At 55.2% G+C, this 24,120-nt stretch overlaps 1 long non-coding RNA gene across 2 annotated transcripts in view; it reads left to right on the top strand.

Moving 5' to 3' along the window:
- Window positions 1-14,963, top strand: part of LOC132029081 (uncharacterized) — a 47,402-nt gene extending 32,439 nt beyond the window's left edge. For both annotated transcript variants that reach the window (XR_009407694.1, XR_009407695.1), the window contains 2 exons: window positions 407-459; window positions 13,422-14,963. This is a non-coding gene — a long non-coding RNA (uncharacterized LOC132029081). The remainder of the gene's footprint in view (window positions 1-406; window positions 460-13,421) is intronic.
- The last annotated feature ends 9,157 nt before the right edge of the window (window positions 14,964-24,120 follow it).

Raw genomic sequence — 24,120 nt, 5'->3', positions numbered from 1 at the left:
CTTCCTGGGACATCCCTTTTCCAATATCAAACCTACTGACATGCGCTCACATTGAACAAAATTGTACTCTATGAGTTGTATGGTGACTGCTGGTTAGCATGAGTTCTATCCCACAGACAACTAATTCAGCATTTGTTCATTTGGATTTGCAGTTTTCTTTTAAAGATCTGCAAGCGAAACTTTTGCTTTTCATGCCCCTTATATCTTAGTCGTCTCAGAAAAGCTCATAAGCTGAACACTGGTCCTGTCACCAGGCTGGAGACTCAGCCCCCTGCTCACACCCACCCCCAGCCCCCCTGCCTCTAGTCTCTCCAACTCATCCTACACAACACAGCCAGAGTCATCTTAGCTTCTTCTTTTTAAATTATAAAGATTTTACAATTTAATAATTTTTTATTTTTTTCAGAAAGGTGATTCATTCCGTGGCTCCAAATTCAATATGAACAAAATGCACACAATGTAAGTCTCCCTCCTCCCTGTGCCCCCCACCCCTAATGGCCATCATTGTGGTATATCGTGTAGCTATAGTCTGTGAATATTTATGAGTATATACATACATATTCTTAATGGGGGGTGGCTCTTCTCCATTTTTTTAAAAAAGATTTTATTTATTTATTTGACAGATAGAGATGCAAGCAGGCAGAGAGGCAGACAGAGAGAGAGAGAGGAGGAAGCAGGCTCCCTGCTGAGCAGAGAGCCCGATGCGGGACTCGATCCCAGGACCCTGAGATCATGACCTGAGCTGAAGGCAGACCCTCAACCCACTGAGCCACCCAGGCGCCCCTCTAAGTGTATTTCTAAGCAGACCTTTGGGTGACTCCCTTTTGTCTCAAATGGGAAAGACCAAGGTCTTTAGGCTGGGACTAAAGACCCTCCATGACCAGTGCCGCCTCTGACTACTCCCACATCCTGGCTCACTTCCAGGCCTGTGCATACCTCTGTCTCCCGTCAAAGCACTAGTCGCCTGCTCCTGGCTCGTATGTTTCCTCCAGGGCTCAGTTTGCCTGGATCTCCCGCTGTGCTGGAGGGATCTCTCCTACTGATGGAAACATACAGTGCAACCATTGGCCAGTCCCCGTCTGCTCCCCCCCCCCCCGCCAGGCTGTGCAATATTTGGGGACAAGAGGTTGTACCTTACTCATCTGGAATCCCCAGGGCGGGGTACAGTGCCTGGCATAAGGAGGGCGCCCCGCAATCTTTGCCCAGTAGTCTTGGACGGGGCCTGTAGACTCTTTGCCACAGCGGCACCTCGTGGTAGACCTTGGAAGTGCAGCGAGGAAGAGATCTTTGAGGGAGGGGTGGGGGTTCTGCAGGCTCCAGAGATCCCCTGGGGTCTGAGTAGGAGGCGCTCCCCTGTCTGTCTGCTCCAGACCCCATTTTGTCCAACAGCACCCAACCTGGGCACAGGCCAGTGGGCAGTGACCCACCTTTCCATCACCAGGACTGCTGTCCACTGAGACCTACCCTCCCCATGATCAGAGGCTTGGGGCATTTAGCTGTGTGCGACGTTCGTGTTTGTTTCCGGGCATGGCTAGCATATCTCTGCACAGATACTTAACACCATTCCTCTTCTATAAGACAAAATTATTGGCAGTCATTTCAATAATCATGAAATGAATAGCAGTAGATAAATGGCAGGCAGCCAAAATTTTCTTTTATTGAATTTTATCTATAAGCTCACGCCATTTCAAAAAGAAATGAAATTACAGATACAATAATCATTATAGTACAAAAAGGGAAAACATGGACACACATTTTTACATTATTTTTTTAAGAGGGAGGGACATATACCCATGTATTGGTGTGTCCCGGTATTGAATAAAATTACATTAGAATTAAATAGGAACAATTTAAAAAGAAGACACTTCATTTTATTTTTTTAAAGATTTTATTTATTTATTTGACAGACAGAGATCACAAGTAGGCAAAGAGGCAGGCAGAGAGAGGGGGGGAAGCAGGCTCCCTGCTGAGCAGAGAGCCCAATGCGGGGCTCAAACCCAGGACCCTGGGATCATGACCTGAGCCAAAGGCAGAGGCTTAACCCACTGAGCCACCCAGGCACCCCAAGACACTTCATTTTAAATAAGTTGTTCAAATTCAGTAAAAACACTTCCCGTTTAATCTAAAATTTGCACTTTCCTAACAAAACTGCTATGTCCTTAGAACTTGCTCTCTGGTTCACTGTTTAAAATTTTTTTTAATTTTATTATTTCAAAGATTTTATTTTGGGGGCACTTGGGTGGCTCAGTTGGTTAAGTGTCTGCCTTCAGCTCAAGTCATGATCCCAGGGTCCTGGGATTGAGCCTCACGTTGGGCTCCCCGCTTTGTGGGGAGTCTGCTTCTCTCTCTGCCTCTCCCTCCCCCCGCTTTGCACGCTGTCTCTCTCTCTCTTAAGTAAACAAATGGAATCTTTTAAAAAAAGATTTTATTTTTAAATAATCCTTACCTTCCAATGTGGGGTTCGAACTTACAACCCTGAGATCAAGAGTTACATGCTCTACTAAGCCAGCCAATCACCCCTGTTTAAAATTTTAAATACAAAAAAAATTTTTTTTTTTAATACAAATAAAACCAAGTGACTCAAATCCTGTTTCTCCAAGTTCACTATGGCAGAGGTAGGGCTTGGAGACACAAACGACACTGGAGGTCACTTGGACATTTCCAACCATTGGAACCTGCCCATGGGGCCAATGTAGAGCTAGGAGTTGTTGGAATTCATGCCCATGTAGAGCACGGAGTTAAGGAGAGGATAAGTAATTGAAATGTGCGGGCTTGAAGCCTACATTTCTTTTCTTTTTTTTTTTTTTATTTGACAGGCAGAGATTACAAGCAGGCAGAGAGAGAGAGAGAGAGAGAAGCAGGCTCCCCGTTGAGCAGAGAACCCAATGTGGGGCTCGATCCCAGGACCCTGGGATCATGACCTGAGCTGAAGGCAGAGGCTTTAACCCACTGAGCCACCCAGGTGCCCCAAGCCTACATATTTATTATTAAGGCCAACAAGTGAAGATGCAAAAGGACTCATATTGTAAGATTCAACTTATATGAGGAGTCTAGAACAGGCAAGTTCATAGAAACCAGAAGTAGAAAGAGGTTACCAGGGGCTGGACAAGGGGGAATGAATGTTATCAAGAGTCACTGAGTTTATGTTTGGGATGATGAGAAAGTTCTGGAAATAGATGGTGGCGATGGTTGCACAACATTGTGGATGTGCTTAATGCCTCTGAATTGTTTAACTTAAAAATGGTGAATCCATTCACAATGGAAAATTCACAATAGAAAAAAATGGTTAATATGGTAAAGTTTGTTTTCTCTATCTTACCACAATGAAAACAACATGAAAATTAAAAACCCAACAGGTTAGAATTAACAAAATAATTTGGGGAGAGGGAAAGAGTATGTTAACACAGACATGGCTGAAGAGTTATTGGTGCAAAGAGATCATTTTTTAAAAAGATTTTATTTATTTATTTGACAGACAGAGAGCATAAGTAGGCAGAGCGGCAGACAGAGGGAGAGGGAGAAGCAGGCTCTCCGCTGAGCAGGGAGCCCAATGGGGGACTCGATCCCTAGTCTCTGGGATCATGACCTGAGGTGAAGGCAGAGGCTTAACCGACTGAGCCACCCAGGTGCCCACAAAGAGATGATTTTAAAAAAGAGACCGAAGGGGCACCTGGGTGGCTCAGCGGGCCCCAGCACAGCCCCACACCGGCCAGCTGGGTAAGCCCCCCTTTTGGGGCCCGCAGGCTGAGCTCTGTGAGAGGCCTCCAGAGCGGCTGGAGAATGGGAAGGGAGGTGTGGAGGCAGTGCGCCAAGCAGGGCTGGGAATCCTGTAGCTTCAGAGTCAGGAGGGAGCTGGCCTGACCCGCAGTGCGGGTGACACGCTTCCCCGTCCAGCTCTGAGGTTCCCAAGCGGAGGTTGGGTGAGGGTGGTGGGAAGCCGGTTCCTGAACAAAGGTCAGCCCCCCTTGCCGCCGATGCTCTTTTGGGAGCCTTGGCTTTGGCCAACGGGAAAGAAAGGCTCCTTCTCTCTGGGCGGTGGTGGGCCTGGCACAGGGCTGCCCGCGAAACAGAGCCCAGTGTCTGGCTCCAATGGGCATTCAGAAGCTCAAGGCCTGAAAGGCTCTGCCAGCTGCCGGAAAAAGGGGCCATTGTCCCGTCCTCATCTGAGCCAACGGGGCCTTCCCTCCATGGCTTTTGGGGGCCTGGCCAGCTCCGGGCTCCCAGGGGGGGCTGGGACTCAGAGGTGCCCACCATCAGGTGCCCTGACTGGGCTCCTTGGGAGGACTCACACGTGTGGGCTCGAGGAACAGGCTGGGACTGGTGACTCTCATTCAAGTCTGGATGCAGAGCCGCCCTCTGAGCTCCAGGAAGGCCTGGCTTAGGGCTGAGGGGTGTGTGTGTGCCAAGCAGCAGAACACGGAGCCGCTCCGAAGCTTTGGGGGTTCCCCCTTCCCATCCGCGCGGTCTAGCACAGTTCCAGAATTCTCCCTGTGGACCTCCAAGCTAGCAAGAAGCCACCCCTGACCTTCCTTCCTTCATCCAGAGCTCTGCCCCTCTGTGCACTGAGGCGCTCAGCAAACCCACTTCCTGGCCAGGGAGACCCCGACGCACCAGCACCGGGGGCTTGTGCAGATCCTCTGCCCGCGGTGGAGACAGCCTTGTTAAGAGCTCTGCGTCGGGAGGGCCCGTGGAGCTGATGAAGAATGACATTTCTGTCCTTTCATCCATTAAAAAACATGGGGCTACGGGCAACATGGTAGCCTGCACTGGACCCTGGAAGGAAGGACATTGGTGGAAACACTGGCGAAACCCCAATCAATCTAGCATTTAGTTGGTGGTGCGGTAGTCGCCCCTTCTCTGTGCTTTGGCTTTCCACGTTTCCGGGGCTGGAGGTCAGCCGTGTCCTGAGCAGACGATCCTCTTCCTGCCGCATCATCAGTAGGTCAACAGTAGCCTGATGTCACATCCCCGTGCCTGTGTCACTCACCCCACGTCCGCCCCTCACGTGGCCACGATATCCTCTCACCTTATCAAAGAAGAAAGGTGAGTGCAGCACAATATTTTGAGAGAGAGACAGACCACGTTTCACAAAACTTTTTAAAAAATTGTTTTTATTTATTTTTTAAAAAGATTTTGTTTACTTATTTGACAAACAGAGATCCCAAGCAGGCAGAGAGAGAGGAAGGGAAGCAGGCTCCCCGCTGAGCAGGGAGCCCGATGCTGGGACCCTGAGATCATGACCTGAGCCAAAAGCAGAGGCTTAACTGACTGAGCCACCCCAGCGCCCCCATGTAACTTTTACTATAGTGTGTTGCTTTGAAGTCTCTATTTTATTTTGTTATTGTTGTTGTTAAACTCCTACTGTGCCTAATTTTTAAGCTAAACTTTATTATAGGTATGTAATATAGAAAAAAACATTTTTAATATATTATATAAATAAGTATATATTAGGTTCATACTCTCCGTGGTTTCAAGCATCCACTGGGGGTCTTGGAATCTACCCCCCGCAGATATGCAGGATGACTGTATGGTAGGAACGTTTCCTTGTGAGTTTGGACAAAGGTACTGTGGTTATCTAAGAAGTTAATGTTCGAGAATCCGAGTAAAGGGTCTGTGGGAATTCTGTACGATCTTCAGCTGTTCTGTAAGTCTAAAGTTGTTCCAAAATAATAATAATAAAAAAGTTCCTTTCGGGGCGCCTGGGTGGCTCAGTGGGTTGAGCCGCTGCCTTCGGCTCAGGTCATGATCTCAGGGTCCTGGGATCGAGCCCCGCATCGGGCTCTCTGCTCAGCAGGGAGCCTGCTTCCCTCTCTCTCTCTGCCTGCCTCTCTGCTTACTTGTGATTTCTATCAAATAAATAAATAAAATCTTTAAAAAAAAAAATTTCCTTTCAAAATGTGGATACTTGGGGTGCTTGGGTGGCTCAGTCGTTAGTTGTCTGCCTTTGGCTCGGGTCATGGTCCCAGCATCCTGGGATAGAGCCTCATATCATCTCCCTGTTCAACGGGGAGCCTGCTTGTGTTCCTTTCTTGCTCTATTATAAATAAATAAAATCTCTTAAAATAAATAAATAAATAAAGGTAGATACTGGAGAAGGAGCCCTTAGTGCCTGTCCTCGTCACCCCAGACCACCTCTTTTCCCGAGACTGCTGGGAGCCCCATAGCTGGAGCAGCAGAGCCCAGGGCTGCGGACCCCCGGGGGACTTCAGACTGCTTCCCCCAGGGGGAGGTTGCTTTCTGACAGCTCAGCTGGCGAGGGACACAGGTCTAGTGGGTGTGACTAACCTGCTGGGTTGGGGGGAGGGCTTCAGAAGAGGGGCTCTCTCCAAGCCTCCTGGGGCAGCACCCTGTTTGCAGACCAGCGGCCCCTCAGGAGGCCCATCGCTCCCTGGAGGCCCGAAGGCCTTTCTCATCAGTCACCCGTCCCTGTGGCTGTCCTGGCAAGTGAGAAAGCCTTTTAGCTGTTTCCCCACCCCCACCCCTGACTGGCTCTCTTCTGGGACTTTCCAGGCCCCCCGGGGAGTGGGGGGACCAGGTTCCCTCAGCTTTCATCAGTCCCTAACACAGCTGCCAGGCTGTGGGTGGCTGGGGCCCAGCTGGCCCCCCGTGGTGGGGTGGTGGGGCGGTGGGGGCGTGTTGAGAGGATGCCTGGGTGGGCAGCTAGTGAGAACGGGCTTCCTGGGGCCTCCCCGGGTACTGAGCAGCGTGGCCACTTCCGAAGGCCCCTTTGTTTGCCTCTTTATCCAGAAGAGTGGCTGTAATTGTGTAGGGCACAAAAGCCACTGCGGGCCCTGACTTCCCACCCCTGCCTGTGGCCCGGGAGGGAGAGGGTTTCCCAGGCTCCCCGTGAAGGCCGCCTGCTACCCCTCCCAGGCAGCCAAAGAGACCCAGGCCTTCTGCATCTGGGCCTGAGACCTGCTCATCTAGCTTGCCTCGGCTCCTCTGCCTCCCCGCCCCCCAACCCTCTGCCAGGGTCACGGCCATTCATACAGGACACGGGCTTACTGCTCATCCCCAGACACACACAAGTGCTAGACGCTGGGGGAGACACCACTCACCTGTCGCCAAGCATCTGGGGGGCAGTTTGCTGACGTGCGGGTAGCCTTGGCCACCTGAAGAGGCAGCTGGCGAGTGGGATAAGTGGGGACGTGGGCCACAGGGTTCTTGCTCCTACCATGAATGAAGAAGAGGAGAGGAGAGGAGGAAGAACATGTTTTTACCCTCCGTGCCCCTCCGCCTCAGCCCTTTACACACTGGTCTGCTAAGCGCTGTCCCCACATCACAGTGTTCAATTCTCCCACGAACTCCCCTCCTGTGGATGACTAGGACTGAGAGAAGTAAGTGACTTTCTCAAGGTCTCGCAGCTCTTAAGTGAAATTCAAGGCCATGGGTGTCTGACTCCTTAGACCGCGCTTTGAAGCATTCTTCAGGGAGCGGGTCAGGAATGCCACCCAGGGAGGAACTCCATGGCCAAGGCCGCAGAGGCTGCTCTTGGGCCGGCTGCTTTGGCCTCCTGTCGGCCCAGACTTCCCAACCCTGGTGATGCCCGGGGAGTGGCCACGCTTGCTCAGTGGGGGAGGCTCTGGTCCTTCCAGAAAGGAGACAGCAAAGCTCTTTGCCTTTGTCTCTCTACCTGTCCCTCACCGCCAAAGAGGGACAGAGGGGACCACGTCTGGGCTCATGCACTACACCCCGGAGCACTCAGGGAAGAAAGAATGGCTCACCTGTTGGCCAGTACCTCTCACTGAACCTGCATTCCGCTGGGTCAGGGGAAGCAGTGACTCAAGGTCTTGTGGTCCACTCTGGAACACAGAGGGTCATCCCCAGCCCCAGGGGTCAGGCTCTGGGCAGCAGCCCTCCAGGGAGAGCCACCCCTACCCACCTGCAACAAGCCTCAAATCTTTCGGTGCCCCGGGGAGCCAACTCGCTGGTGTTCTCCTCCCCAGAGACTGAGGCAGCCCAGCTGGATCTTCCCTCTCATTCTTCCCCCTCCCTCGGCTCCCCTCCCCTCCCTCTGCCTTCCCTTCTCCTCCCCCATCTTTCTTTCCCTCCTCCTCCTTCTCATCCCTCTCTTCCTCCTCCCATACCCAAATCTCTCCAGGGGTCCAGGACTTGAAGTTCCTATAAACGATGCAGTGAGCACAGCCCCCTCCCCCACCAACCCACAGTGCTCACAGTGTTCATGGGAATAAAAATCATTGCACCACCATTTATTGAGCACCTACTAGAGGTTAGGTGCTGTGCTAAGTACTTTATATGGATTCCATGAGAGCAGCCTGTTAGAGGCACTTGTTCCTTTTATTTTGCACCAAGGAACTGAAACACTGAAAAGCCCAATGACTTGTCCACTGTCCCACAGCTAGGACATGGAAGACTATAGATTCAACCCAACTCAGACCACACATGAGATCTCTTAGGATCATTGGCTCCAACTTCCTCCTGCCCAGGACTCACTGATCACTGATTCCCCCAGAGGTTGCTTAAGGCCCCATAGCCCCCCCACCCCACATTATACCAGCCTGTCTTCTGCCAGCCAGTCCGGGGGCCCCACCGCAGAACTCGCTCTGCCCCGGATGCCACCATCAGTTCATCTCAGGGACTCTGTCTTGCTCACTGCAGCCCTGCAGATGAGGGCAGAGGAGCATTCTGGGGAAACGGGGGATGGGGGACCTGCAGCGTCTCCCCCACCCCATCTGTCCGCCCATCCAGGAGCCCTCCCTCTGAGATGTCACATGAACTCATCATTAACAAAAGCTCAGGGCAGAGGTGGGAGTGCAGCCACGGCTGTGGGAATGGAGCTGGGAAGGAGGGAGGCAGCCAGCCAGAGATGTCCCCAACTTCCGGCTGCCCCTTGGAGCAGAAGGAGGCCTGTCAGATGTGGGAGGACACGGGGCGACCCCCAGCTGAGGAAAGACGCTAAGCTTGGGCCTCTTGCCAGGCCTAAAGAGGGCCTGACCCTGGCTCAGCCAGTCTGGGACAGAGCAGCTGACTTGGTCAGCGATCGGGTCCTTGCCCATCCCCTGCATTTGCGGGTCGCAGCCCCCCTAGGTGTGGTCCATTAGGGGATCAAGAAAGCAGAGAGCCTGGGACGCCTGGGTGGCTCAGTGGGTTAAGCCTCTGCTTTCAACTTGGAGGGTCCTGGGATGGAGCCCCACATCGGGCTCTCTGCTCAGCAGGGAGCCTGCTTCCCCTCTCTGTGCCTGCCTCTCTGCCTACTTGTGATCTCTGTCAAATAAATAAATAAAATATTTTAAAAAAAAGAAAGAAAGCAAGCAAGCAAGCAGAGAGCCTCTGTTGCTGGCCTGCTGAGCACCCAGACTACACGGGTGTAAACACCAGGGACCGAGAGGAGGAAGGTGACAGATCCATTTCACAGAGGAGGAAACCGAGGCCCAGGGGGGAGAAGGGGTTTTGTGAATATGGGCAGTCAGGGCTTTTGGTTCTTGGAGGAGAGGACTGGGGGGGCAAGAGGGGGTCCTCTCCTTGTCCCCCCCAACACCGGGTCACCAGGCCAACAGGCTCAGAGTCTAGAGGACTACTGTCGGGAGGCCAGGGGACACTCCTTCCTGGGACAGGGGCTCAGGTCCAGAGGGAGTGCTCATGGGAGTTCCCCTGCAGCACCAAAGCTAGCCCACAGGGCACCTTGCTTCTGCTTCCGTTTGAATTAAAAAAAAGAGGACCCCTGTCCTTAACCCCTACTTCTCCATGCTGGTTGCTGCCACACCCTGGGGCTGGGTGCTTCTGCTAACCTGGCCCCCTCTCGCCCTGTCTATTCCCTTGTGACCGTCCCCCTCTCTCCGTGGCACTTCTCTTCACTCCTACCCTCCCATTCTCCACTGTCCCCAAGCCTGCTGCCTCCTCCGTCCACCCGTGCTGCCATATGTGAGCGCGCCTGCCGTGCACCTGCTCTTTCTTCTGGCGGAGTCAGAAGTCCCCCTTCTCCACTGGGACTGCTCCTGAGCACACACGAGGTCTTCGAAGACATTTCTTTGGGAGCCTCTGTGGCCCCATTGGCTGAGTCAGTTGCCCCTCCATGGCCTTCCCCTGGCATGGGCCTCGGCTCCCTGTATGGCCACACAGTGGCTGTCTCTCCCTCCGTGGACACAAAGCTTCTGGAGGGGAGGAGCCTATGTGTCTCCTCCCAGCTGTGTCCCTGGGTCCAGGCCCATAAGACAAATTGCTACAATGTAACAGTGAGTGAGTCTGCGAACCAGCTTCTGTGCGAAACCATATTACACGCAACTCTTTGGCGCATTTTCACAGATTTGCATTTGGATTCGATTAATACTACTAATAAATACTAATAATAGTCAATTCTATTATTAATTAATAATAATTAATTATAAACGCCCATTCCACAGGCAAAGAAACTGAGGCCCAGGGTGGTTAGGTGCTTTCCCGCTAAGCCATGTGTCTTGAATCTTCTGTCACACATGCTGCCTGGGGGGGAATGTGAGTGGAATGATTGGTAAAGAAACGGCCAGGGTCTGCTGGGTGGGCAGGGACTCTGCAGCTCTCATCAGAGCCTGGCACCCGGTCCCAGCTGAAGAGGCCCCAGGACCCTCTGAAACGAGTGCTGGGCCCCAGCTTCAGCTTTGCCAGGCAGGAGCTGGGTGAGCCCCATTCAGGGGGCATCTGTAATGAGGAAGCTGCCATCACGCCCAGCTCCCCCGCATGCTGGAGTCAGGGGCTCGGCCAAGATCCTGCAGGAGAACAGGCTTCCACACTGGTAAAATTTCACACAAACAGAAAACGATGTTTAGTCTTAATAAAAGCTACCTGCTTCTCTGTGGCCCCCTCGTGAAGGGTCCAGAGCTCCCCGGACTGCTGGAGGTAGGGGCGTCTGGGCTGTTGGGGGGGGGGGCGTCACCTGCTCCCTTTCCTAGCTGGGTCCTCATGTCCCCTGAGGCTCTGTGGGGGCTGGTTGGCAGTCTAGCAGGGCGTCTTCCTAGGAGATGTAAGACAATGGGTTTTAGGCCCCTGGTAGCTCTGTGTCCTAGAACGGGGGCCTCAGTTTCCCCACATGTAAGATAACAACCCTCCTGTTTCTGGGCTTGTGAAGACCCAAAGGCCAGGGAGGGGCGAGGGCGGTGAAAATCTACATCCAATCCCCAAGCTAGGTGCCCTGCAAGGACCTCAGTTATCCCCAGGAAGCACACTTCTTTAATTTTCCCACAGGCTCTTGTGGGGCTGCACCGGAATAGGGCGCAGGCCTCTGAGGCAGAGAGCAGGGCCGAGCATCAGAAGCCCTCCAGGATTCCCTGAGGTCAGAGCACTTTTCCAGGCATGGACCTTCAGCAGGTCTCTGAGGCAGGGAGGGCGGGGCCTGTGTCCCTGTGACCCCCCCCCCAAGGGCCCCCTCACTTCTGGCACTTGACTGTGAGGGTGGAGGTGCCCTTGGTGGGCTCCGGGCTAGAATCCATGGTGTGGCCTCTGGTCTGAGCATACCCTGCCGAGGCGGCTTCTGGATGTTCTGCCCTCCAGTTCCCTCTCTGGGGGAGAAAGAAACAGAAAATAAAGTTCACATCTCCGGGTCTAAGTAAAGAGTGACAAGCTAAACACTGCTGACTACTGTGGCTTCGAGGCAGCACCATGGAGAAGTGGCCACGTCGGAAATAAGGTGGTCCAGCCTGTTTTGGGGGCCTCACCCTGCAATTAATCAGCACTGAAAGGGGGGGCAAGGAAAAGATGGGGGAGGGTCTGCACACTCACCCTGGAGAGTGGGGAAGCCCACTGTCCCTTCTCTTGGGAGGGGGTGGAGGGGGTCTAATGATGGAGGAGACCTCGTCCAGGGCAAAATCATGAATCTGGTTTCCTTATTTTGAATTCAAACCCGTATTGTGAAGCTGCGGCGTGGGTGTCCCCCCGCCCTCCCTCAGAAATCCCTGGGATTATCATTCAATCCGATTTAGCCGCTGCCCTCTGGGGGCCTAAATGTTAGAACAGATGAGGCTGATGGACACACACACACACACACACACACACACACACAGAAGCATTTAATCAGTCTGGCAGGAGGGACTGTTTATAGAAATGATTTCATTTATTTTACTTCCAGTATCAAGCAGGCTTGGCAGGGAATAAGCCTTTCCTCGGGGTAGGCTGGTAAACTTTGCAACTTGCTTGCAAGCTTGTTTTAAACACAGGGCCTTGTAGGAATTAGGATGGTTTGGGGCCTGGTTGCAGCCCCCGCTTCCCGTTTTCGACTCACCTGAGTCATTAATTTTTTTTTTTTAAAGATTTTATTTATTTATTTGACAGACAGAGATCACAAGTAAGCAGAGAGACAGGCAGAGAGAGAAGGGGAAGCAGGCTTCCCGCTGAGCAGAGCCCGATGCGGGGCTCGCGATCCCAGGACCCTGAGATCATGACCTGAGCTGAAGGCAGAGGCTTTAACCCACTGAGCCACCCAGGCGCCCCGAGTCATTAATTTTGAAGGTGCTGGAGAGCCATGCCACAAGCGTCTGGGTTTCAGGATTGGCATTTCCGAGGCTGCTCCTGCCCATGGGGGACAGGGGGAGCCCCTCGTGGCCGGGACTGTCTTCTGGGATTGAGGAGCTGCCGGCCAGGGCTCTGGAGGAGACCCGGAGCCCAGATCCAGCCCCCAGGGGACAGGGCAGCTGTGCCTCCCTCGGAGGTGGGCATGTGCCCAGGCTTCTAGCGGGCCCAGATGAGGAAGCACTCTGATGACTGTCCTCTGAGGCCCTGTGGCAGGGGTGGGGACTTGATCCCTTGGTCTTTCAGGCCTTGAGGATCAGTAATTAATCCACTAAAGAGGCTTGGTTGTTTTGATCTGACTCAGAGCACTGCCCCCCACCCTCACCCAGTCCCCTTTGTACGCCCTGAGGGCTCAGAGACCAGACAAGACTAAAACCCACAGAGGGGTCAGAGGGGAAGGCCTGGCAATTAACCCCACATCCTGAGCAGGGTGGGGTCAGTGGGGGTAGGGGTCGCTGGGGTGGGGGAGGGGCTGCCAGCCAGCTGCCACGCCAAGGGGGAGGCTTCCAGGGGTACCCACAGGTGGCATTCCAGCCCCCAGCCCCCCATCATTCCTGCCCTGCACCACCTCCCGGTGGCACCATGGCCCAGGCCTGAGAAGCATCATTGATGCCCCACGGCAGACAGGCCCGTGGGGTTCCTGACCAGGCCTCTTCCCAGGTGGGACCCTGCCCCCTGCCCCCAGCTTGGAGTGGCAGCTGATTCTACCCCACCCCGCACCGCTCTTACCGCCCCCTCCCCCCGCTTTACGTTAGGGGGAGAATAACCTGTGATAATTTCTTCTTCTTTTTTCTGGCAACTAATGGACTCCTTAAATAGCAAAAATTGCGGCCTGTAATTAAGATCTTGCTTTTTAAATGATTAATCATTGTAACCCCTTTGAGCAGTTTCCTACTTTCCTCCCTTCTCACATTGAAATGCAGATCGCTGGCGCGGGAGGGAGGTGCTCCGGAGCCACGGAGGAGCAATTCAACCTTCCCAGCTGTCTCTCTCGTTCCAGGCCGCCTCCCGGCCTGTCCAGACGCCGCCTGCCGCGGAGAACGCAGCCCCACTCCACCGCGCCTGGGGTCTGGCTTGGGGGCACCGGCGAGTCTGCCTCCGAGCCTGACCCTGGTGTGGAAGCCCAGCCTCTGGCTCTTGGAAACTTCTAGAAAAGCAGATCACGTTTGGCGAGCACCTCTTACGTGTCCAGCCCGTTAGGACTAAGATCTCATTCAATGTTCACAGCAAGGAGATGTGAAAGAGCCCCGTTTCCACAGAGGGACAAAGGAGGTGCATATTCACCGAAGCGGTGGGTGGGCCTGCCACAATCTCAAACAAGGACAGGCTGATGCCGAAGGGAGGCTTGATTTACTGTCCCCTGGGACGGACAGGCAGGCATGGGACACCTTACTAAACACACAGGCACAGCGCGTGCACACACACACACACACACACACACACACACACGTACACACAATTCCTCCACAGTGGGCGAAGTTCTCTCTGGGTTGATGGTCTTTAAGCCATCCTGGCAAATAAGCACTTATATATGGGCCCACAGAAGGGTTTTCCAAGCCTTTCCTCCCTTTGGGCCATACACAGACGGACAACGTGATCTGGGGATGGTACAGCCTGAGAGCTAGCAGAGGACCTGGAACCTCGTGTGTCTGTACCCCTCACCTTACTTACTTACTTACTTCGGCCACTGCCCCAGCACCCCAGGGCTCAGAGGTGAGGGAATCTGGCGGGGATCACAAACCGTATACACAGAGAGGGCTTAGCAGTAGGCCAGGCCTCTCGCAGGTGCTCATAGTGTTGAAAGAGTCAACGGGCAGATTTCTTCCTTAAGGGCTTTGCTGAAGCATTTCTCCAACGGATTTGTGCGATTTGCGCGTGTGTGTGCTGGTGGCGGTTGGGGGCGGGGGAGCAGGCTGAGAAGAGGCACGAGAGAGAGAACAGACTCGATGAACTAGTGTGCCGCGTGTGTTTGGACAAGATCGCTGCACAGGGCACTGGGCTGGGGAGGCTGAAAGGCCCACGAACTCCTGGTGAAGCGGAGACGCGTGCATGGAAATCGCTAGTGACCCCTCCTTTTTAAGATCTGGTGGGTAGGCGATGACACCAGCCCCACGGAAGGCGATTTGGCAAGATATGGGGAAATGGCAAGTTGCATATAAGCTTTCGTCCCACAATCCCCTTCTGCGAATTTATCTCACGGACACACACACTCACACTTGTGAGAATGGACTCACACACTCGTAGTGACATTTGCAAAAGTGAAAGGTTGAAACAGAGCAAGTGGACCCTTGAGAGAGGACCTCTTACGTGATCCCATGAAGCTGAGTAAAATGCGGGAGAAAATAAGAATACAGATTTGTAGGGGCGCCTGGGTGGCTCAGTGGGTTAAAGCCTCTGTTTTCGGCTCAGGTCATGGTCCCAGGGTCCTGGGATCGAGCCCCGCATCGGGCTCTCTGCTCAGCAGGGAGCCTGCTTCCCTTCCTCTCTCTCTGCCTGCCTCTCTGCCTGCTTGTGATTTCTGTCTGTCAAATAAATAAAATCTTTAAAAAAAAAAAAAAAGAATACAGATTTGTATTGGCTTGTTTATGTGGCAAGAAACTCTGGGAAGATACATAAGAAATGAACAGTTCATTTTAGGGAGCAGCGAGAATGGGGCGGACGTGGACGAGGACGTGAAGGACACTTCTTACCTCAGAACGTTTGTATATTTGTCCTAGGTGAAAGTATTAGTTATTCAAAAATGACTAAACATGGATGACCTTTAACACCCTCACCGGCAGGGCACGTGCTGGCTCACAGGCTCAGGCACACGTCAGCCGCCCCATCAGTGGGCCGCAGGTGTATCAGGACACATGCCCACTGCAGCGGGTCCACAGGCTCTAAGGACATGCCCCGCTTTAGGCCTCAAGTGAAGACACCTGCTGGGGTAACCAGGGGTGAAGGCAGGGCAGGTCCGCAGCTGCCTGTCCTTCCTGAGGGAGGCTCCAGCTTCCTTGGCCTTTTGCTCTCCTGGTCTCACATTCGGACTCACCACACAATCTAGGCATCACTCCGTGCCCACCTTTGTCTTGCCCTTTTAGGGACTTGGCGTGGTTCAAGGCACTGCTCAGGCACATGCGTCCGTAGTAAATATGCATGTGCAAACACACGCATGCACACACACACATGGTCACACACACAGGCCTGGCCTGGGCCGATCTGCAAGTCATGGATGCTTCGGCTGCTGCCAGGAGTGAGAGACTGAGGAGCGCTGAGTGCGGACGTAGGGGAGAAGGAGCTGGAAGAACCAAGGGAACTGGGCCCTTCCATTCTCGGCTGGAACCTCCCAATGGCCAGCCCCTAAGCCGGGAAGGAAGGCCCGTGCCCCTTGGGCCCATGAGAAGTAGCAAGCATGAGTCAGAAGTCAGACCGCCCTGGATTCAAATCCCAGCCCCACCTCGCGGTCCCGGCCAGGTGCTGGACCGGAGTGCGTCTTTAACACCGGCAGGTGTGTGAAGTCAGGCACGCAGGAGTCAGCTCGGCTTGCTAAGGTCTGACTGCTGGTAAGTGGCCAAGCCAGGGTCCCACGGAGCAGGCTGGCCTAGCCCTGTGCTCTGCCCTCCCCTACACAGGGGGCCACCTCTCTCCCATGATCGGCTTCTGTAGGTGTAGTCTGGGCGCAGGTGCCCAACAGGTGCTAGCAATCAGAAGGGTCATTATCAGGGCTGTTTCTGCTCTTGACCCCTGTAAGAGGGCTCACTGGCTTTTGCTTGGGCAGGACACCCGGTGGCTAAAGGGTCAGTTGCCTGGTCCTACTAGGGTCCCAGGGAACCTGGGGGGTCGTCCTTGGGGAGTGCCTTTGCTGCCCGAGACCCCCTGGGAATGAGGTCTCCTGGGGCAAGGGCAGCTCAGGGGCCACCGCCCTCTGGGAAGGGGCAGCCTGGCTCACTGTGCCCCAAGTCAAGGCTCTGTCCCAGGTCCTCATACCCTACCATGGCCATGCTGTCTCCCCTTCCCCTGGTTCTGAGTAGCGCAAGCCCTTGGTCATTCTGAAAGCTCATGACCCGGGAATATGAGCCCCAGGCTGTCCCACCAAGTCTGATCGGATTGTTTTTGGCTGCAAGGAAGCAACAGCCGGACAGACAGGACAGAGCCTCACCAATGCAGGCTCATTCACCTCACACAGCAGGAGGGCTGCACAAGGTTCTTCCTAGTTCGTCCCAGGAGCTCAGTGATGTCAGGGAATGGGTTCAGCGTCTCTCGTGGCCCTGGGACATGAACCGCAGACCCTCTTCATGCTGTCCCCTCGACAACACGTCATAGTAGCCCATCAGGAGGAAGGACCCGTGAACCCTCATCCTGGTCATCAGATGCCAGGGGCACTGGACCACCTTGGTACCCACAAAGTCTTGGGAGGGGGGCCTGGGCGGATACTGGGGGAATTGTGTGGCTCCCAGACTTCCCCCATCCCTGGACACTGAGGCCTGGCCTGGAGGAGCAGGGAAGGAGCAGGGAAGGGAGCTGAGCTGGTCCCGTCTCTCCCCACCCCAGTCTCTCCCCACCCCAAGCCCACATTCCAGGACAACTCTCAGAGCTGGGTCAGGCCAGCCCAGCTTGTTCCCATCCTCCCTGGGCGTGATGAATGCCAGAGCCGCTCACGGAGTCACAATCGCCAAGTTAGGTTGCCAAAGGCATCCTCGGCCCAGCCTGGAAACACCGCCCCAGCTGAAAAGAGGCACGTCTGGACGGAGCAAACGTCTTTATTCAGCTCCAACTGACGTTTCACAGACGTCTGTAACTCCGTCTGGAGGGACACAAAGCGCCCCCAGGCTCGGCCCAGGCAGCGTCTTTATGTCGCCCGCTTTCATCTGGCAGTCAAAGTGTGCGCACTGCCTGGGCCGTCCTGGCCTCAGGACAAAGGCGGGTGCTGCACACACAGGCCGCCTGGTGGGCCTTTCCCTCCCCGAGGGCGTTATGCTAATCAGGCCTGCGGGACCCCTCCTGCATATCGATGGGCTGGGGACCAGGAGAGTCCTGGCTCCCCCAGAGAAGGGGTGGCCTGGCCAGTCAGGTCTGACTGAGGCTCTGACTGAGGCCTGGCTGAGGCAGAGGGGGAAGGGACCCTGGCACTGGTCCCCAGGGGGAGGAGCACGGGACCCTCTCCAACCACGGGCAGATCTCTGAACAGGTCCTTTCCTCTAGGGAGAGGGTCCGTATCTTCTGCCAGATGCTTCTAAAGGCAAGTCTTACTGCTGGGCTCAGTCAACCTCCCATTTCACAGATGGAAAAGCTGAGGCCCAGAGAACAGACACTCCTTACCCAATGTCACAAGTTAAGTTAGAGGTAGCACTAGGGCCTCTGCCCCTGCCCAGGGCGTCTCTCCGATGTTAGAGGCCACGCCCTTGTGAGCTTACAGAGACGGGCAGGTGCTATAAGGAGGCATTGCAGGTTCAAGGAGGAGTGACCAGGAGGATGAGGGAGCGTGCCACAACCCCCAGGGCCACTGCTCCTCAGCCACAGCCCAGCGTTGCCAGGTCCTCAAGAGAAGACTCAGATAGATATTTTTTATGTATCAAATTTGCCACTTTAAAAAAAATGTAGGTTCATATTTTAAAGCCTCTGGAAGGGCAGGGAGGGGTGGCCTACGTGGCCAGCGGGCTGCTGGGTTTGAGACCTTTGCTTTTGGCCTCACTGAGATCCCCAACCTTCATTGCCAGGGCTGTAGGCAAAGGAGGCCTAACTGTAGCCACCAGCCCAGATTCTCCCTGTGCAGAAGTTCCCGCTTGTGCAGAAGTCAAGACTGGGCTGTGATGCCAGCCTGGTGTCCAGAAACCCACTCCAGCTGTCCTTGGTGCCCTGGAGCCCGTCTGCAGGCCTCTGACTGGCTGGCTTCTGCTCTGGGCTGTCAGCTCAGGCTGACATGCCGCGTCTCCAGGGAGTGCCGGTCCCTTGCCTTTCCTGGGCCCTGCTGTTTTCCTGGCTAGAGGCAGAAATGACAGGTTAATGGCAGTCTGTACTGGTCCCCACAGGGTGCCCTGACCTTCCCTCTGGGCTTGGCATGATCCTACAGAGCATCCTTCAGAAGGGGTGAGTGGGGAGGGAGACGGAGGAGGAGAGAGTCAGAGACAGAGAACACCAGAGAGAGAGAGATAAGAGAGAAAAATAGAGAAGATGGGAAGGAAAGAGGGGGAATCAGGCAGATATAGGAGGCGAGAAGAAGAGGGGAAATCAAAGGGGGAGGTGGAGGAGAGGCTGTGGATGGGGCTCGAGACAGAAGAGGGAGACGGAGAGAGGAAGAACAGACCCACACAAGCAGAGAGAGAGGAGGGGAGGCTGAACCCACTGAGCCATGCGGGCAGGTGCCCCAGGAGAGGAGACAAGAAGGGGAGGGTAAGTGGGAGGTGGGGGGCGCTCACTCCAGGCGCCCTCAGGCTCCGCAGACCCAGCCTCCCTCCCCCCCCTGGCAGGGCCATCTGGGCCCTTCTGGGAGGCTCTGAGCAGAGAGCATAGCGCCCTCTGTCCGAGCTGATTTGCTCTTCGCTCTGAAGCTCAGGTGGGGTCAGCGCCAGCTCTGTGCTGGGTCAGTGGCAGACTTCCAGAACTGACCCACTGGGGCTCCGGAGGGCAGGAAGACGCTTCTCACTGAGACCCCAGGGACGCCTTCCAGACAGGGGCTTTATTCAACCCTTCAAAGGAGTTCCCCATTCAGCTTGGGAAGAATGAGACCCAAATTTGCAAATTCTCTTTTTTTTTCCCCCAAGATTTTATTTATTTATTTGACAGAGAGAGAGAGAGCAAGCGTGCTCAAGCAGGCAGAGGGAGAGAAATAAGCAGACTCCCCGTGGAGCAGGGGCTCCATCCCTGGCACGACCTCCGGGATCATGACCTGAGCTGAAGGCAGATGCTTAACTGACTGAGCCACTGAGGCTGAGCCCCCCCCCCCACCCATTTCCAAATTCTTAAAAATTTTCTTTTTGAAAGAGTTATTAATTTTTAAGATGATAAAAGAAAAATATGTTTGCTGTGTTGGCACAGGAGGGATCAAAAGTTAAGTTTTTCCCAGCAGCCTCCTTGAGTAAACTCGGGGGGACAGGATCTGAGTCCTCCAAGCAAAATCCACAAGGGGTTCCCTCCTCTCTCCCTCCCCTCAGCTGAAGGGACTGGAATCCGTGCCCGCCCTGCCTGCTGGACCCCGCAGCGGCCTCTCTCAGGAACGTACGGGAGGGCCAGGACCTTCGTGAAGCAGCTTTTTACAAGCACCCACACGCGTGTGGAAGTGCGTGAGCGTGCGTATTATCCACTTTCCAGGGGTGGTTCCTGGTGTATCCAAGGGTCAGCTAGGGGACCTGTCCTTCAGTCGGTGGTAGCAGCCGACCAGAGGCTAGAAGATGACTCAGGCACTGGCGGCCACTCGCAACTACGGCTTTTGAGACATCTGACCTCGGGGGTGGGGGGGTCTTGGTGCTCAGTTTCACAAGGAGGGACATTTCAGGGACAGGAGAGACAGAGTTAGCCCAACGGGGGTGGTTTTAGGGGAAAGAAGAGCAGACCTGCCAGAATCATCCCTTTGCTCAGTGATCAATCCCTTCTATCAAGCATTTTCAGGGATTTTTCTCTCATGTGCATTTAATTCTGTGCATAAATGCTCCATGTCTTTAGTTTAAAAAACCATAAGGATACATGTGAATATGTCCTCTTTCTCATAAGCAACATGGTAGCACATTCACTTCTACAGGTCTAGGACCGGTTAGAGGTGAGTACACCCAACCGCGCTTACGGGCTTGCTAGGCAGTTGCGAAAGGCTCACCAGGGGTAGCTGATGTTTACCCGAAGCATTGACTCTAACCCCACAAAGGTCAGACTCTACCTAATCCCTCCTCTGTGCCAAGCCCTCCATTACGCCCTGGGGGAGCCAGAAACGAATGTTCTGTCCTTGTGGACATTGTATCCTAGTGTGGTATATACCGTCTAGGCATGTGCTGCGTATGCCCTCTGATGTGTGCTCCATGGGAGGTTTGCCCGTGGTGAAATGGCATTCAGGAAGGTTCTATAGAGCAGGGACACTGGAAAGAATTCTCAAAGGGGGAGTCGGAGTGGTGGCGGCAGTCACGGTTTCAGCCATGCTCCGGAGGCCTAGGGGTTCAAGTTCTGACCCTACCATATGCTGAGTGAATGACTTCCTATGGGCCAAGTGCCTAGAAGTGAGCCCGCACACAGTAGGGCTTTGTGTGTTACTAGTCTTCCCTCCTATCCTGTCCCGACCAGCTACTGCGTCAGTGGTCTTGGACTTGCCTCCCTGTGGAGCCTGTGCTTATGGTGTTGGGGGCCTCCCTGCACCCCTGACTCCCAGCATCTGGCCCAATAGAGGTCAAATGGTAACTGCGCATCGAAGTGTATTTGCTCCGGGAAGAATTTCTGACCATCGTCCCATATAGTGATAAACGTGGACCCTGGCCTTTTCTCCCTCTTGGCGGGTGAGAGGTGCTCAGCTGTGGCTGCAGACCCTCCCCCAGATCTCTCTCCCTGCCACCAACTGCCAATGCCCCCCTACACCCCATCTCCCTGCCAGCTCCCCCCAGGGCAGATCCTAACAGCCCTGGATGGAAGAGTCAGGGTAGGGGTGGGGCGTGATCAGGCAGCAGCCCTGCGAGCACAGATGGAGAGGGGGCTCCTTACATCCAGAGGGACACTGAGGAGCCAGGTGGGCCCAGCAGGGAACAGCCAGCGTGGACAGGGCCCCATAATCAGAGAAACTGGTGTCGGCGTGCCATCCCCGGAGGGGGGGGGAATGGGAGAGTCTGGGGAAGGGAGGGGACCCCGGAGGGCAGGGGGATGCCTCTGGGGCAGGATCCAAACAGGGTATGTTCTTAACATCCATGACGTCTCCTAAGCAACACATCCCCTGCGCGACCCTTCCACGTGCCCACAGCTCCCGGCTGAGAGTGACCAGAGCACACACTACAGTGTGCCAGGGCTGAGGGCCCCAGGATCATGCCCTCCCTGGGGCATCTTGGTCTCCTGCATCCTCCATGCCTCATACACAACCAAGTGGACTGTTGGCTCCTTTTTGCTGCTTAAAGGAAGAACTGAACTCCCGCCGTGGGGGAGAGACAGGAGGGGTAGAGGGATCAGACAGAGCTGGGTTCAAACCTCTGTTCCTCATCTATTAGCCGTGTGCCTTTGGGCAAGTCACTTAGCTCGTCTGAGCCTCAGTTTCTTGGTCTGTGAAATGGGAAGCCCAGTGCCTACCTCCCCGGTTCAATGAGCCGCTGTTTGCAAAGGAGGTGCACAGTGGGCTGGTGCCTTCGTGGAGGCTCGGTGAACGGGGAAGAACTTTCTCTGAGTCTCCACACGTCTCCGTCTACGCATGCTGCGGCTCGGTCTTTCAGGACCCCATCTCTGCCCCCTCTTGGATCCCATGCAGCTCTCTAACTGCTCAAGACCCCGCCTGGCCCACAACGGACCAGGCACAGGGACAGCAAGCTGCCCACCTTCATCCTAATGGAACCTGGAGGCCACCTCTTCTGTCCCCTCTGGGGTCCCTGCCTCCTTCCCCGTCCTTGGTTTTCTCAGACCCAAAAGGACATCCCAGAGCACAACTCAAGCTGGAAGCTTCTGGGGTTCATGAGACAAGCCCCACACTAGTGCGGAGGTGTCCCCAAAGCCTGGGTGTCTCACACCCCCAGGCCTGCCTGCTCCTTGGAGAAGGGTCCGGGTACCTCCTATTTTCCCAGCCAGGAGGCCTGCGGGTTCCCACATTACCACATGAATGGGGCACAAGCCCCTGGTCCACTCAAGCAAACAATTTGGCTAGCAAATTGACATAATTATGAGAGACAGAGAGGGAAGAAAGCGGCCCCCACCCCGGAGGCCCCCCAGCGGGTGGCTCCCGCCGAGCTCCTCCCTGGCTTTGTGGGCCGGGCGCTCAGGGCTGATTAGAAACCGTGTGGCCTTTTCAAGAGCCCTAAGTGATTGGCCCCCTTAATCTGATTACAATTTGCAGAGCCCCTCCAGCCGCCTCTGAAGGGCCTTTCTCAAGCACCCCCGCTCTATGGTGCGCACACACGCACACACACATGCACACACACACACTTAGCACCCACTTGGGCCTGCTGGTGGGGGCTCTGCTGCTCTTTGTCCGCGCCTCACGTCCTCAGTTAGGGACCCTCAGCGGGTCGGTGGCTGCCCTCGGGCCCCAGTCCTCTCAAGGTATGCCCTCAACTTCAGACACATGTTGGGCGTCGGCGACCTCCTAACACATGGGCTCCCTTATCTTGAGGGTCCCACACAGATATCCTGCCCGGGTGAAGGGCACATGGGGATGCCCTGTCCTTCCCCATCACCATTCTTTGTCAGAGAGGCCACTCCGGGCATCCAGTTTTGGGCTGTGCGACCCCATCAAGGCATCCCTCTCTCCACGGCAGCTAGATTTCTGGGGCTCAGGCTGCAGCTCCCAGGGGATTAGGCCCAGCGGGCAGCCTGGACAGCTCCGGCACAGGCTGCCCAGTCTACCCCCCCTGGGAACTCAGCCCTCCACAGCCACTTTGTAGCTCTTAATCCCCTAGGCTAAGCCACAATGGCTCCTTTTCCCATACTTGTTCTCGAAGGCCCCGGCCTAGCTTCCCACCCCAAATGGAGGCCCCCCTCCCCCTGGGCAGCCGTTTAGGATGAGGGTGGGGTCGGGGGCAAATCTGGGGCCAAGGCAGAAGGCGACAGAAGATGGGGCTCTGGCCTTGTTAGAGAACCTCGTGTCCACGGGGGAGGAGCAAGTTGGGCGTGAGCCGGTAGGGAACATGCCTAGCAACCTCCTGGGCGAACCCCCCCCCAGGCTGCTGCACCCCCATACTTCAGGGCCCTCAGCCTGGAGGTCCTGAGAAGCGTCTTCTCCTCTTAGGAACCCCACTCTCTTCTCAGACTGTCCCGAAGCCCTTCACGTGGCTGGGCCAGAGAGCAATCTGGAGCTCAGGTTGAGGTGTTGGAATCAGAGAGACCTGGACCCCAGCCTCACTCTAGCACCATCTTTAATAACCCTGTGACCTCCAAAGGGTTACTTATCAGCCAGGCCTCAGTCTCCCCACCTATGAGATGGGTGTGCTAACAAGTTTCCGTCAGGGTGGCTGAGAGGTCAAAGAGGGAGCCTCCTGCACTCAGCACGGTCCATGGCTGCTGTCATCATATGGGAGTAAGAACCAGGAGGAAAGCAGGGGTGCCAACTCAGATGGGGGGAAGAGTCTCTGGGAACCCGAATGGTTCTGCTGGAAACGCAAGGCTCTGCAGTACTGGGTGTTTTTTAAGGACAAACCTCGCAGGCGCCAACAATTTTTAGATGCCGTCCCGGATCATGAGGGGGGAGGCAGAGGGAGTCTGGGAAACAGGGGTCTAGACGCAGGTGTCTCACTCCATAGGGCCGGGAGCACGGAGGCGACAGATCAACCCCTGCCCTCGGTGCCCTCCCCGCAGAGCCGCCAGGATCCAGGTCAGGTAACGGGGAGCGAGGGGAAGAGGGGTCCCGTCTCAGCCCCTCAGAGCCCCGTGCTGCACCGGGTCTATCCCCGCTGGCGGAGGGCTGGCGGGCTCCCTGGGCAGGCTCTGGGAGGGTCTCCCCCGGCGCGCCCCCGCCCCCGCGGACAGGCCCCTCCCCGG

This window comes from Mustela nigripes, chromosome 13 (assembly GCF_022355385.1).
Source record: "Mustela nigripes isolate SB6536 chromosome 13, MUSNIG.SB6536, whole genome shotgun sequence".
Lineage (NCBI taxonomy): Eukaryota > Metazoa > Chordata > Mammalia > Carnivora > Mustelidae > Mustela > Mustela nigripes.
Note: the sequence above shows the minus strand (reverse complement) of the source record. Positions and strands in the feature narration are given on the sequence as shown.